The following is a 12,454-nucleotide window of genomic DNA, read 5'->3' as shown; positions in this document are numbered from 1 at the left end:
TTTACTTTCAATCTCAGAGGAATTATGGAAAGACTGGTTTCATCCATCCATTGAATATAGCCATGATAGAAGATTTGGCCATGAGTATAAAGCCACTTTTGGAGCACCCATTAAGCAGCTTGCACATATACTGTTGCTTGAGAACCCTGAATTCATTAGTAAATCAGCATTAAAAATAATAAATTATTTCATCCTCTGCATTAATATTTCAATGAACTTTGAAGTACACTGTACAGACAGCCCTGACTTGGGTTGAGTCTGCACTTTGCTTTTTATCCTCTCCCAGCCTAAATAAACCCCTCCCCTTTGCACTGTATTCGATTTCCATTTTGATTTTAATGCTTTAAATTTTCTGTTTGCAGCATCCATGATTGTTCTGTAGTGATCCAACCTTTCCCCTGCAATATCCAGGAGCAGATATAAATCACTATATTTGAAGAACCGGCTTTGAAAGCCCCCAGTATAATGTAGATCAGTGGTCCCCAACCTTTTTCGGGATGGGGACCAGGGGGGGAGAGGGAGGCCCAGGGACCAAGGGAAGGGAGGTGTGCTGGTGGGCGTGCTGGTGGGCACAAACATGCAGGTGCGGCAGCTCCGCATCTGCGCATTTGTGACCACTGGCAACCGCACCTCCCTCCCTCCTCTCCGCAGCACAGCGCTTGCTGCGCCAGGGCCCAGGAGCGATCAGCCACTGAAGCAGCTGATTGCTCCCGGTGCAGTGAGCACCGCACCATGTGGTGGAGGGAGGCACAATTGCTGGCATGCCAGCGCCCACCCCTGCCTCCACCTCGCCATGGCCCAATACCGAGGGCTCCACGGCCTGGGACCGGTCTGCAGCCCAGGGGTTGGGGAAGACTGATGTAGATATTCTGCGTTTTGCCAGATTAACTTCCTGCCCCGTACCTCCAACATTGACATAGCAAAGCTGTCTGTCCCTGATAGGTCAGGGTGTCAGTTCAAAGACTGCCTGGTTACCGGTTGCAAGACTTCCCTCCCAAGACTTATTTTTGCCCTCATTTGGGGCTCTTTTTTTAAATGACTGTGCTCCAGAAGGCCACACTTCTCTCAACAGAGATTTGCCTCTTGGATTTATTTTTCTCTGTGAGGCTGCTGCCTCCCTACCTCCCCCCTTGTTTAGGAAAAGAAATAAAGAGAAACAAGCAGCCTCATACTGCACTTGGCTCCTCCTCCAGCTAGCCCCCGTGCAGTCTGAGGGCATTTCCACAAACTGAAAAAATAGCATCACGCCAGCAAAATTGCATAGGGCTAAAAATTATCATGCCTCTGGCAATTCCTCACCTTCTGGCTCTCTTGCTTCTGGCTGCTGCCTTCTCGCACTGCTTACACTCCACATGCCTGTTTGAAATGGTGGACGAGAGCAACACACTTTACACATGACTCTTTTCTGCCTGTCAATCGATCCAGGCAGCCAATCCCCTTTCACAATGTTTTAGAGGGCCTGTGCTGCCTGTTAATTTTTTAAAAGTAAAACTTCTCCATTGAAACACCTATGTATCTAATCATAGATGCATAGTGCTTTTCATAATGCCATACCTTATGAGTCTGGAATCTTAAAAAAAATTAATCTCATTCCTGATTTTTTTTTTGGGGGGGGGACTTTAGAGAAGCATGTTTTGTGTGACAACTTTTGGAAAAAAAATTTTTGGCTTTGCCTGCACAATTGAATGGCTATTAATTGTTCCAGGCAGTTTGCCCTTTAAAAAAAGCATCCCTGGGAGAAGAGAGAGGGAGGTGGTTGCAAGGGTTGGACATCTATCTATCTATCTATCTATCTATCTATCTATCTATCTATCTATCTATCTATCTATCTATCTATCTATCTATCTATCTATCTATCTATCTATCTATCTATCTATCTATCTATCTATCTATCATCTATCTATCTATCATCTATCTATCCATCTATCATCCATCCATCCATCTGTCGATTTTTATACTGCCCTTCCATATGGCTCAGGGTGGCATTGGAGGTGGAGATAGAGCTTCTTTGTCTCTACATATTTCTTTAGCATGCTGGTTGCTCTCCTGTAGTTTGCACATTTTAGGTTAGGGAATCCACTTTATGCAATTCCCCAACTACCACTATAAAATGGCAGATTGTACTTGAGGTTTGCTGGATGGTAACGGGAGATTGGTGACATCATGAAAACACCAAAAATACAGAGTCTTTATAAGGTAAGCATTTCACTATATTGGGTGCAGAATGGCCCTGACTTTTCTCTAGCTTGACTAACCATTAAAGGAAACTTTAAGAAATAAGAATAATTTCATACAATAATTTTAAAACTCTACTATATTCAACCTGAAATAGCCATCTTCCCCACCATTAGTTACGAAACATTCATAATACACAAGCAAAAATCACCTTGTATGCAGTTTTGATTAATATTATAGAACCATAAGACTTTTCTCATTTTACTTTATTACATGTCTGATTAATTACTCATTACTTGCCTAAGCACTCAGATTCCCTTTTTTTCATTAGGTGTTTAATTGCTAAATTATCACAGTCCTCATATTTTGCTCATTTACTTTCCTTTGTCAATGATCAAATAATTATCTGAATTACTTTCCCCTGTCCTGTTTTCTCTTTCTCAGTTTCTTTATTGTTAAAAAAACCCTTGTTGATTCTTCATTGCTTCTCTATACATTTTTTTCTATTCCAGACTTGTCTTAGTTTTAAAATTAAAAAAACTCCTAAAATAACATATGTAGTTCAAACTAGATATATTAATAGAAATAAATTTTTATCACCTGAAGAATAGAAAACAAGATTTGGAGTTACTATATTTATTTGTTGTTTTTTCTTTCTAAAAGCAGTTTATAAAAATCATAAAAAATCTAATCAAAATAGAAGAGAAGAAAAAGATGTAACATAAATAACTTATTATGTCTTAACCAAGGTTAGAGCCAACAGACAAGCTCATCCAAGGTCACAGAGAATGAGCCACAGGCTAGGACTTGAGGGTCAAGATTTCTTTGGTCATGCCCTTCATCTCAAGGCCTCATACTTTGCACCCAAACTTTGCACTCAAACTCATGAAGAATAAACAAAATCATAGATCAGCTGTTAGAACTGTCAGTAACATTTCTCTCAATATACTCTCCTTTTCAGCCTGCTTACTGGTCCAAGCACCCACTTTCCCCATTTTTACCAGTAGGTGCTTAATTGTGTCACCTAATTTCAGTATTCAATGGGTGCTATGTGTCCCATTAAGGAGTTACATGTCAGTATTCCATGCACATGCAGATCTTTCTTTCTGATGCGGCAAAGAATGACCCTGGGCTCTTTAATGTTTGGTAAAATTATGTCAACATAGAATGAAGCCTTACTTTCCCCTGCAGCATGGCCATTATCTTAATCGGGCACCTATATGCTTCAGAACTGGGCATGTTGAGGTGGGAAAGGTGTCAGTATGGAGCTGGGGCTAATCCCCATGTCCATACAGTGTTACTGCCAGGCCGTCACCCTCCCGGACCTGGCACAGATTGGGCCCCAGAAGCCCTGCACTAAACCTGGCACTGCAGGGGCCATTGAGGTCTGCCCCGTGACAGGCCCATCAGGATGGGAAGAGCCAGGCCTTCAAGGCCTGGTTCCTCTCTGCCCTACAGAGGCATGCAGGGGGTAAAACATTACCTGGACAGCTTCGTGGTGCTTCATGGCACTGTGCAGTAGACCAGGGCTTTAAATGAGCTGGCCAGTTCCCGCCTGCCCCAAAGCCACTTTAAGCTACTTGGCAGGGGACCAGGACAGGGGATCCTTTCAAGGCCCCTCCAAAAATTGCCAGTGATGGGCCTGGAGGGGGTGGGAAGAGGATGGGCCCTGGATGGGCATGTACACTGCTATGCTTCCCAACCATATTCTTCACAATCATGCCACTTCTGTGGTTTCTCATAGCCTGAAGAATGTTTCAGGAGTTTTTAATGGTTAAAAGATGACAGAGGCTGCTTGAGATGGCCAACAACAGGGCATAGAGGCCAAGGACTTCCCTTGATGCTGCCCACTGGTTCTGAGGTTCAGAAATTTAATGTCATTGAATGTGGAGGGTCTCCTCAGTCATCATAGCTGATACCCATTGATAGACTTATCCTCCATGAATCTATCTTAAAGCTGTTTATTCCTGGATGCAGCTTCAAGTCAGCTTTAAAAATTGATCTATTCTGTCTCTTTTCTAGGTAACCTTGAAGTAATGTGTAATTCATCCCTTAGATAAGGCCTGTTGGAATACCATTAAAATTCTCCCTTTATTGACACAAGCTGTTAAAAAAGCCAGCTTCCTAAAAGAATTCATAAGTGTGTACAACATTGTGTGGCTGAAATACAAATAGTACTTCCCTGAATAAAATCTTAACACGTACTTCTAAACTGTGCAAAGAGATGTGCCTGCATGTATTTGAAGGTTATTAAAACATACTTGCAAAACAACATTACACTGTGTTATATTTTGGTTCATGTTTACCTTTGAATTATGCAAATTAAATTTCCCTACTGCTGTGTTCACTTGGTTATGTACCTCAACAACTTAAAACAGGAGGTATTTACTTGTTTGCACAATCAAGGCTGATTTGTATCCTAAGTATAAACTTGGAATTCTGTGAAATCTTTGCCTGATTCCTGGGTTCATCAAGACTGGTTGCCTTACCAGCCCCTTCCAACTGAATGATGGTATTTTAGGTATGTTTTATGACAAAAGCAACTTAATTGCTGCAGCCTCCTTATGAAGATACATTAATTCTCTCACTCCCAATTTTACTACGCCTGGCATCATTTGTGGGGACAGTACTCCTTGCCCCTCCCATACCATGGGAAGGTGGAAGGATGGCACCTGTTCTCCTTAGGCACCCCACTGGGCTGTGGCAAGAAGAAACTGCTTGCCTTCCTCTTGCCTCTGTGTCATGGTAAGTATGGTGGCACCCGCTCATGTCTCCTGGTGGCAGGCTCAAGCCTAACAGTGGGGCTGAATGTTGCTTATCCACTTCATCCAATGTGGTGTGAAGAAGCAGGAAGCTATGCCTGCCTCTTCACTCCCCACTCCCACATGGCAGGTAAAGCATGGCAGGATGACAGCAGAAGACTATGCCCCCCCCTCCACTCTGCCCTCCATGAAGGATGGGAAGGAGAGAGCAGTCTCCTTGCCACTGCCCATTTGACTCAGCTGAGCTCCCAGGGCAGACACAGATGATGCACAATAAAATCAGAGTCCAGTAGTACCTTTAAGACCAACAAAGATTTATTCAAGGTGTGAGCTTTTGAGTGCAAGCACTCCTCCTGCACTTGAAAGTTACACCTTGAATAAATCTTTGTTGGTCTTAAAGGTGTTACTGGACTCTTGATTTTATTGTGCTACTTCAGACCAACACGGCTACCCATTTGAATCTATCCCTATAGATGATGCAGACAGACAGCTGGGCACAGGGCTGGTAGATTTGCAAGTTCTGCCTTGGGAAATTCCTGGAGATTTTGGGATCAGTGATGGTGTGCTGACAGGTGAAGGAGGCATCAGTGCTGTGATGGTAAGATCTCCTGCCCTATGAAATGGTCTGTGACTGTTTTTAGTGATCATCATGCTGTATTGCTAAACTCCCTCCCCTCAATCACAAAAAGAGACATTTAACATGTTTATTAGATTCTATGTTTTTTTTTCCTCAGAGGGGGGGACAGCTAATTTGGACTACAAAGATATCTAGCAGACAGTAAACACAACTCAACAGATTGAAGAATCTTCATCATCATCATTGTCTTTCAAGGAACACACTTATTGCGAAATTGCCCAATAGGGAATTTACTACCAAACACAATGGTACAGCCCACCACCCAACAAATCCAATTATTCTTATTGGAATGAAGAGTGAATACTCTGATATTTCGTGTAGAAAAATAAGAAAGGGAAAGGTGCAGAATGCACAAACAGCAATCTAATTAAACCATATCAACTCAAGTTCAGTCAAAATCAAAAGTAAACTTTGCATGCAGAAAAAGTCAGTGAATGAAACCATAAGGGTACTTTGCTTAACCTTCTTCTATAAAGCAGTGCTATCCATAGAGTAGTTTTCCATAGAACATAATGCTGAATACTTTACAGAAAAGATGGATCAAAGTAAGGGGATGATAGAAGACTCACAAAGTTATTTATCCTCCTCACAAAGTTATTCATTCATTTTATTAGATTAGTATCCCACTTTATTGGCATCCCAGAAGAGGCTTACAATACTGTAAAATGAATAAATTCCAGCTTAAAAAGGGAAATCCCCCTTTAATAACTAAAATAATAAGATTGATCTCTTGCTCTGTGACAGTTATGCAATTGTTCATGCTCAAATTCTAGGCAATGACTAACCAAGCTGAACAAAGGTAGTTACTTGTACTTCCAGATTATCTAAGTCCTTTGGGCTGTTGAAGTATCTTACAAAAGTTACAATAGAATAAAATATTTTAAAGCAATTTACAGTGCAGGGGGAAAGTCAAATGTGCTCAGTGATCTGACTGACCACTATGCTGATGTACCTCTGGCATATGGCAGCATAGCTTGGAGATGCACTGACATACCACTTCAGCACATCACCAGTATAACCAACACATCACTAGTATAAACTCTTATGCTGGTATGGGAAATTCCTCTACTGTCCAGCCTAACCCGTAGCCATATATATATGTGCACAAACCTAGATTCTCTATCTGATGCCCCTCCAGGTACTCACCCACAACCTAGTGGTCCAGCCCCCCCCCATACATGCTGCTGTCCCCTACAGCAGGAAGGACCTGCAGCTCAATGATGGACCATCTGTTTGGCATACAGAAGGTCCTAGGTTCAATCACTGATAACTCTAAGTGATGTGAAAAACTTTTAAGACCTTGGAAAGCTGTTGGCAGTGGGTAGACAATATGGATTTTGATGGTAAGTCAACTTCATGTGTTCAGAGACCACATACAACATGGATCAGCATGTGAGGCCCTGGACCTAACTAAACCCCCCCCCAAAAAAAAATAGCAATGGAACCCTTTTTCCCTGGGATACAGCAACTAGGCAGGGCTCATATATTGGCTGCACATTTCAATCAAAACACTACTGTTGGCTCTTTTCCTTCTCTCAGTGGAACCCCTCTGGTGGTCTGCTGATGTGCTACCCTTCTGCTGGTGTCCAGACCCACTAAGGGTAGTCTCATGATTTCTCCCCCCATGGGACTACCTCTAACATATCACCCTGCCAATTGACCACACAACACAGGCCAGCCCTCCCCAATGGAACTCACCCAGGGAGATGGAGGAGGCCTAAATTTAAGGTAGTTGTGGACTTGATGTAATGGTTAAGGACAGCCTCCCATATTCTAAACTGCAATCTTTCAAATATTTAAAGATCTCGATCTCATCTACTCTAGGCTGAATTTTCCAAAGTTTCTCAGCCTTTCCTTAAAGGACTTGGTCTCCAGGCCACAGATCATCCTTGTTGCTCTGCTCTGCACCCTCTCAATTTTGTCCACATCATTTTTTAATGAGGTCTCCAGAACTTCACACAGTACTCCAGGTGCCATCTGACTTGGCACCTGCAATATACAGTAGACTATGACATGTTGCGATCTGGATATGATGCTTCTGTTGATGATATAGCCCAAGACTGAATTCGCCCTCTTTACTGCTGCATCACACTGTCTAGTCATATTTAGCTTACAGTCCACAAGTACCCCCAAGATCTCATTCAGACATACTGCTATCCGTAAGTGTATCTCCCATCCACTATGTATGTTTTTCATTTTTTCTGACCCAGATGTAGAACTCTCCAATTCACTTGATTTAATTGCATCTTGTTCTCAGTCCAGCATGTTCTATCTCTATGTTCTGAGGTGTTTGCTACTCCTCCCAATTTAGTGTCATCTGCAAATTTAATGAGGACTCCAGACTCTCATCCAAATTATTGATAAAAATGTTTAAAAGTACTGGACCTGATACCCAGCCTTGTGACACCCCACTGATTACCTCCAATTAAATACCATTGACAACCACTCTTTGGGTGCAGCTTTCTAACCAATTTCCAATTTACCTAACCATCTGAAAATTCAGTCTGCAGTCCTCTAGTTTACCTATCAGAACATCATGGGGAGCCTTGTCAAAAGGCTTACTGAAATCCAGGTAAACAACATCAACTGAGTTTTCATGATCTGGTAAATCTGTCACTCAGTCAAAGAAAGAAACCACATTAGTCTGGCAGGATCTATTGGAAAGAAATCTGTGCTGACTTCCCTAGATGAACATTCTTCCAATGTTTGCAGATCACCCCTTAAAATCTTCTCCATTATCTTCCCTGCAATTGAGGTCAGGCCTACTGGCCTGTAGTTTCCTGGATCATATCTTCTTACTTTTTTGAAGATTGGGATAACATTTGTTCTCCTCCAGTCTTCTGGCATTATCTCCAGTTTTCCAAGAGATCCTAAAGAAGATGGACAGAGTTTCCACAAGCTCTCCAGAAAGTTCCTTGAGCACTCTTGGGTGCACATCATCCAACTCAGAAACATTGTTTCTACAGCACTCCAAACTGGAAAGACCTCTCTACCATAGGATGTGAACAATCAAGAACAAAAAAGCCAGTGGAACTTTCAAAGATGGCAAGGACAATGTACCATTTTTAAATTTTTAATGGTTTTAATGAAGCTTTATTGTTAATGTTTTTATCATTTGATATGTTGTAAGCCACCTGGAACCTGTGTGTGGGGAGGGTCAGCCTATAAATGTATCATTATTATTAATGATATATTTATTGCTCAGTCAAAGAGGAAAGTCATGAAAACTGTAAGATTACTATGTCTTTCTTCTGTCCATTGTCCTGAAGTATTTCAAGCAAGCAATCCTAAAAAGCATACATAGATTTGCAGTAACACTGAACACATACCTTTTAATCTGTCATACCATGAGGTTATGTAAATACTAACAGTTTGGCAGAAAATTGTAAAAATGCTGCTTGACATTTTCCCATCTTTGTTATCCTTCTGTTCAACCACCTTAGATATAATTGCTTGCAGCACTTAAGATAATCTTAAATTTTGTAATAGCAGGAAAATAAAAGAACAAAACACTTATCACTGGGTTAAGAGGCTCTACAGATGTACACATAGATAAGGAAAACAGTCTATAAACATTCTGAAGAAATTACAGAAGAAAAAGTCTGTTAATAGAAGCCTTATGAAAATATCCATATAATTTTAAAGGTGCCTATTGTAATTCTGTTTGCTCAAATAATGTACTCATAAATCCCCTCAAAAACTCATAGGTCTTATTGTATAGATCAGAAATAGCACATGAATCTGTCAGTAGATAATTGCTAATATATTCATGTCATTTTACCCTGCAAATTGCTAATTATAATAGGGATGTCTCATTATTATATTAAGCAAACAAAACTGTAGTAAGACATACAATAGATTTTAATTATTAATTCAGCTACTGAATGTTATGTCTTAATTTTGGTTCAGGGAAAATAATATTTTACAGGATTCCATTCATTTTTTGTCATTCTGTGTTGCTTTTAGGCTTTTTAATTACTGAATGGGTATTTTCTAAGCAGCTTAAAAATCCAATTGGGTATAATGGGTTTAATTATACAAGCAAATGAGAAAGTTTCATTGTTAAAATAAACAAAAATGGTTGTAGTCTAAGGCTTTGTAGGCTCTGATTCATGCACAACCAATGATAATAACTTTATTTCCAAAATAATGGACATCAATTATAATTTTTTTTTAAGTTTGGTAAATTACAGTTCTGCCCAGCACTTTTGGCTTAGTTTCCAAAACTTAGGTTGTCACTCAAAGCTGATTACTGATTGAAGTTTTAATGTGTCTGGGGCCACAGATACAACACAAGAATGAGAAATGATTTTAAACAACACAATGATGTTTTCCAATTACACCATAAACTGAATGTAAATGACTTTGAACATTAAAAAGTTCCATAAAATGGTGAGTAAATCAGGAGCACCAGGAATGGAAATGCAGAAACGAAAAGACATCTAACAATAGCAGCATTAGCAAAAACCAACAACAAATGCAAAGGGTATCATTGCATTTGCCAAATAACTCCAAATATTTGTTTATTTAAAAACTTTTTATGCCACCTTTTCAGCCAGCTCTGGGTCTCCAAGACAATGAACTGTAAAAATTTAGTTCTCCTGTATTTCTTCCACACATTATCTTTGCTTTTGCTTTTTCCCACTCCCTGGCTTTACCCCTGCATTATTTCTCCTTCTTCAGTCACACCCACCTACCAACCATAACCGTCTCAACACTTATCTTCAGCTTTCCCCCTTTTTGCATATCCCATCCACTTATTTATTTCATTTCCTCCTCCAACTATACCTTTACTTCCATTTCCTCTCTTCTTTACCTGATTCCTTTCTTCCTTTCCTATTTTTTAAACCTTTTGCAGACTCTCTCTTCCCATGCCCACACACTAACTAAGGCATGGAAATTAGTTGCCAAGTAACCCCTGAAAGATCACCATGGTTTCCCATGTTCCTAACTGCCTTATCTTGTGATTAGGGGCCATTTCACGATGCTGTATTTAGTTCTTAATATCAGAAATTAGGAGTTCCAATACAGGTATCTACATACTATGATTAGATTGCCATATCTTTTTCCAAGTTGGGGTATTATAACAATAATTTTCAGTGGGACAATGGTGGCACACTGGTAAGCTATAAGAGAACTACCCGTGGGCTGAACAATAAGTAAAGGCCCCCATGAACCCCTAAATGCAAAGTCACAGAAAAAGCATCTTCTGTGTTCTGGGTGAGTCAATGCTTTTAACCACCACTACCTCTGGGAATGTGGTTATTGCCTGTGAATTTATATTGATAGTGATGGAGTGACCCAAAGGAGTCCAAAGCAGCTTACAAACACCTTTCCCTTCATCTCTCTAAATAAACATGGCTGCAACTCACCTCAGCCACTTGTTAATGCCACAGAGGGTAGCTGGAGGTGTGTGTGACCACCCCAATGGCCTATCCATCATATGTGCTGCATGCTCGCAGTATGCAGAGCATCAGGAGGCAATGTGGCATCTTTAAAGGGTCCTGGCCTCTGTGGGTCCTGGCCTCTGTGTGGGTCCTGGCCTCTGTGCCCAGGACACTGTGGAGCAGCTTCCCTCCCAATCACCCTGTGTTAACGTGAAAACAGCCTTGTTACAGTGTTTGAAGTGAATGTTTCATGGTTAATAATTTGTCACAGCTTCAGGTTTGCATGGGATGGAACCTATTGGCAGGAGTCTGGTGTGTGACTGAACACCCTGGGGCTCGGGGCCTCCATAAGAGGTAGCAAGTAAACAAGCATGGCTTACCTAGCTGGGAGGCCAGGAGCTTGTTTGCCAAACAGCCTGGGGACAGCTAATTGAGTTTGGTGCCCTTGGCTCCCCTACATAGATTGCCTCCCTTAGTGGTGGTCTCCAGTAGGCAAGGGGATCTGGTTTTCCAGCTGGGAATGGTGCAGATCTCCAGGGCACTTTTGGACTCTGCAGGTTTTGGTACAGTCCACTGACTGCTAGGTCAGGCTCCCTCTCTCATGTTATGCCAACCCTCCCATGGGAGATAATAAATCTGTGGCCTTTTTTATACCCAACATTGGTGTGCCACATCTTATTTCAAACCAAAATGCCTTCCTGCAAGTCAGCTGACACCCTGTGAGGTAACTGGAGCTGAGAGAACTCTAACAGAACTGCTCTATAAAAACAGCTCTAAGGCCACTCAGCTGGCTACATGTGGAAGAGTGGGGGATCAAATCTGGTTCTCCAGATGAGAGTTTGCCTCTTTTAACCACTACTGGGATATATTGAAAGAATGTCAGTGACATGACCAGATTCACATGTAAAGGTCAAAAACAAGTTTTATTAGGCATATTTTCCAGAGAAAATAGAATAGAAAGGTCATTTATAATGAACTTATTAACTGCATGATATATGCTAAGCACTGGAACTTGGGAAAGGTCCAGAACATTTGAGTTTTGGAATGGCTCTCTAATATTAGCTAAACAGAGATCCTGTGTATACATGAGCTCTTCCATTCTTTATGACTGTGCTTGCTAGGAAGAAACAAAGACATGGTAAATGCTGGCAGACATGCAGGGCAGATTAGGGGGGGGGAGGAGACAAAAGCTGTGATTGCTAACCTGCTCCTATACTCAGAAAAGAGAGGTGAAGATGATGCCAAAAGGTGAGTGAGCAAGACATAAGGAGCAGCAATGTGGGCTGGCAGGGGAGCAAGGAGGTGCCACCACACTGAGGTGAAGTGACAATGATGTGCACCGACTAGCTGGTAAGCAGGGGAATGGGAGATGGTGAATGGGTAGCATGGCAATCCTGCTCGTCTGTGATTCTCACATGTCCTCACTTGTCATATACTATTTGTTTAGAGAGGCTTATTATTTTACACTTTAAAAAATTCTGTCATTCCCTGAA

This window comes from Paroedura picta, chromosome 6 (genome assembly GCF_049243985.1).
Source record: "Paroedura picta isolate Pp20150507F chromosome 6, Ppicta_v3.0, whole genome shotgun sequence".
NCBI lineage: Eukaryota > Metazoa > Chordata > Lepidosauria > Squamata > Gekkonidae > Paroedura > Paroedura picta.
This window is presented reverse-complemented; position numbering follows the sequence as displayed.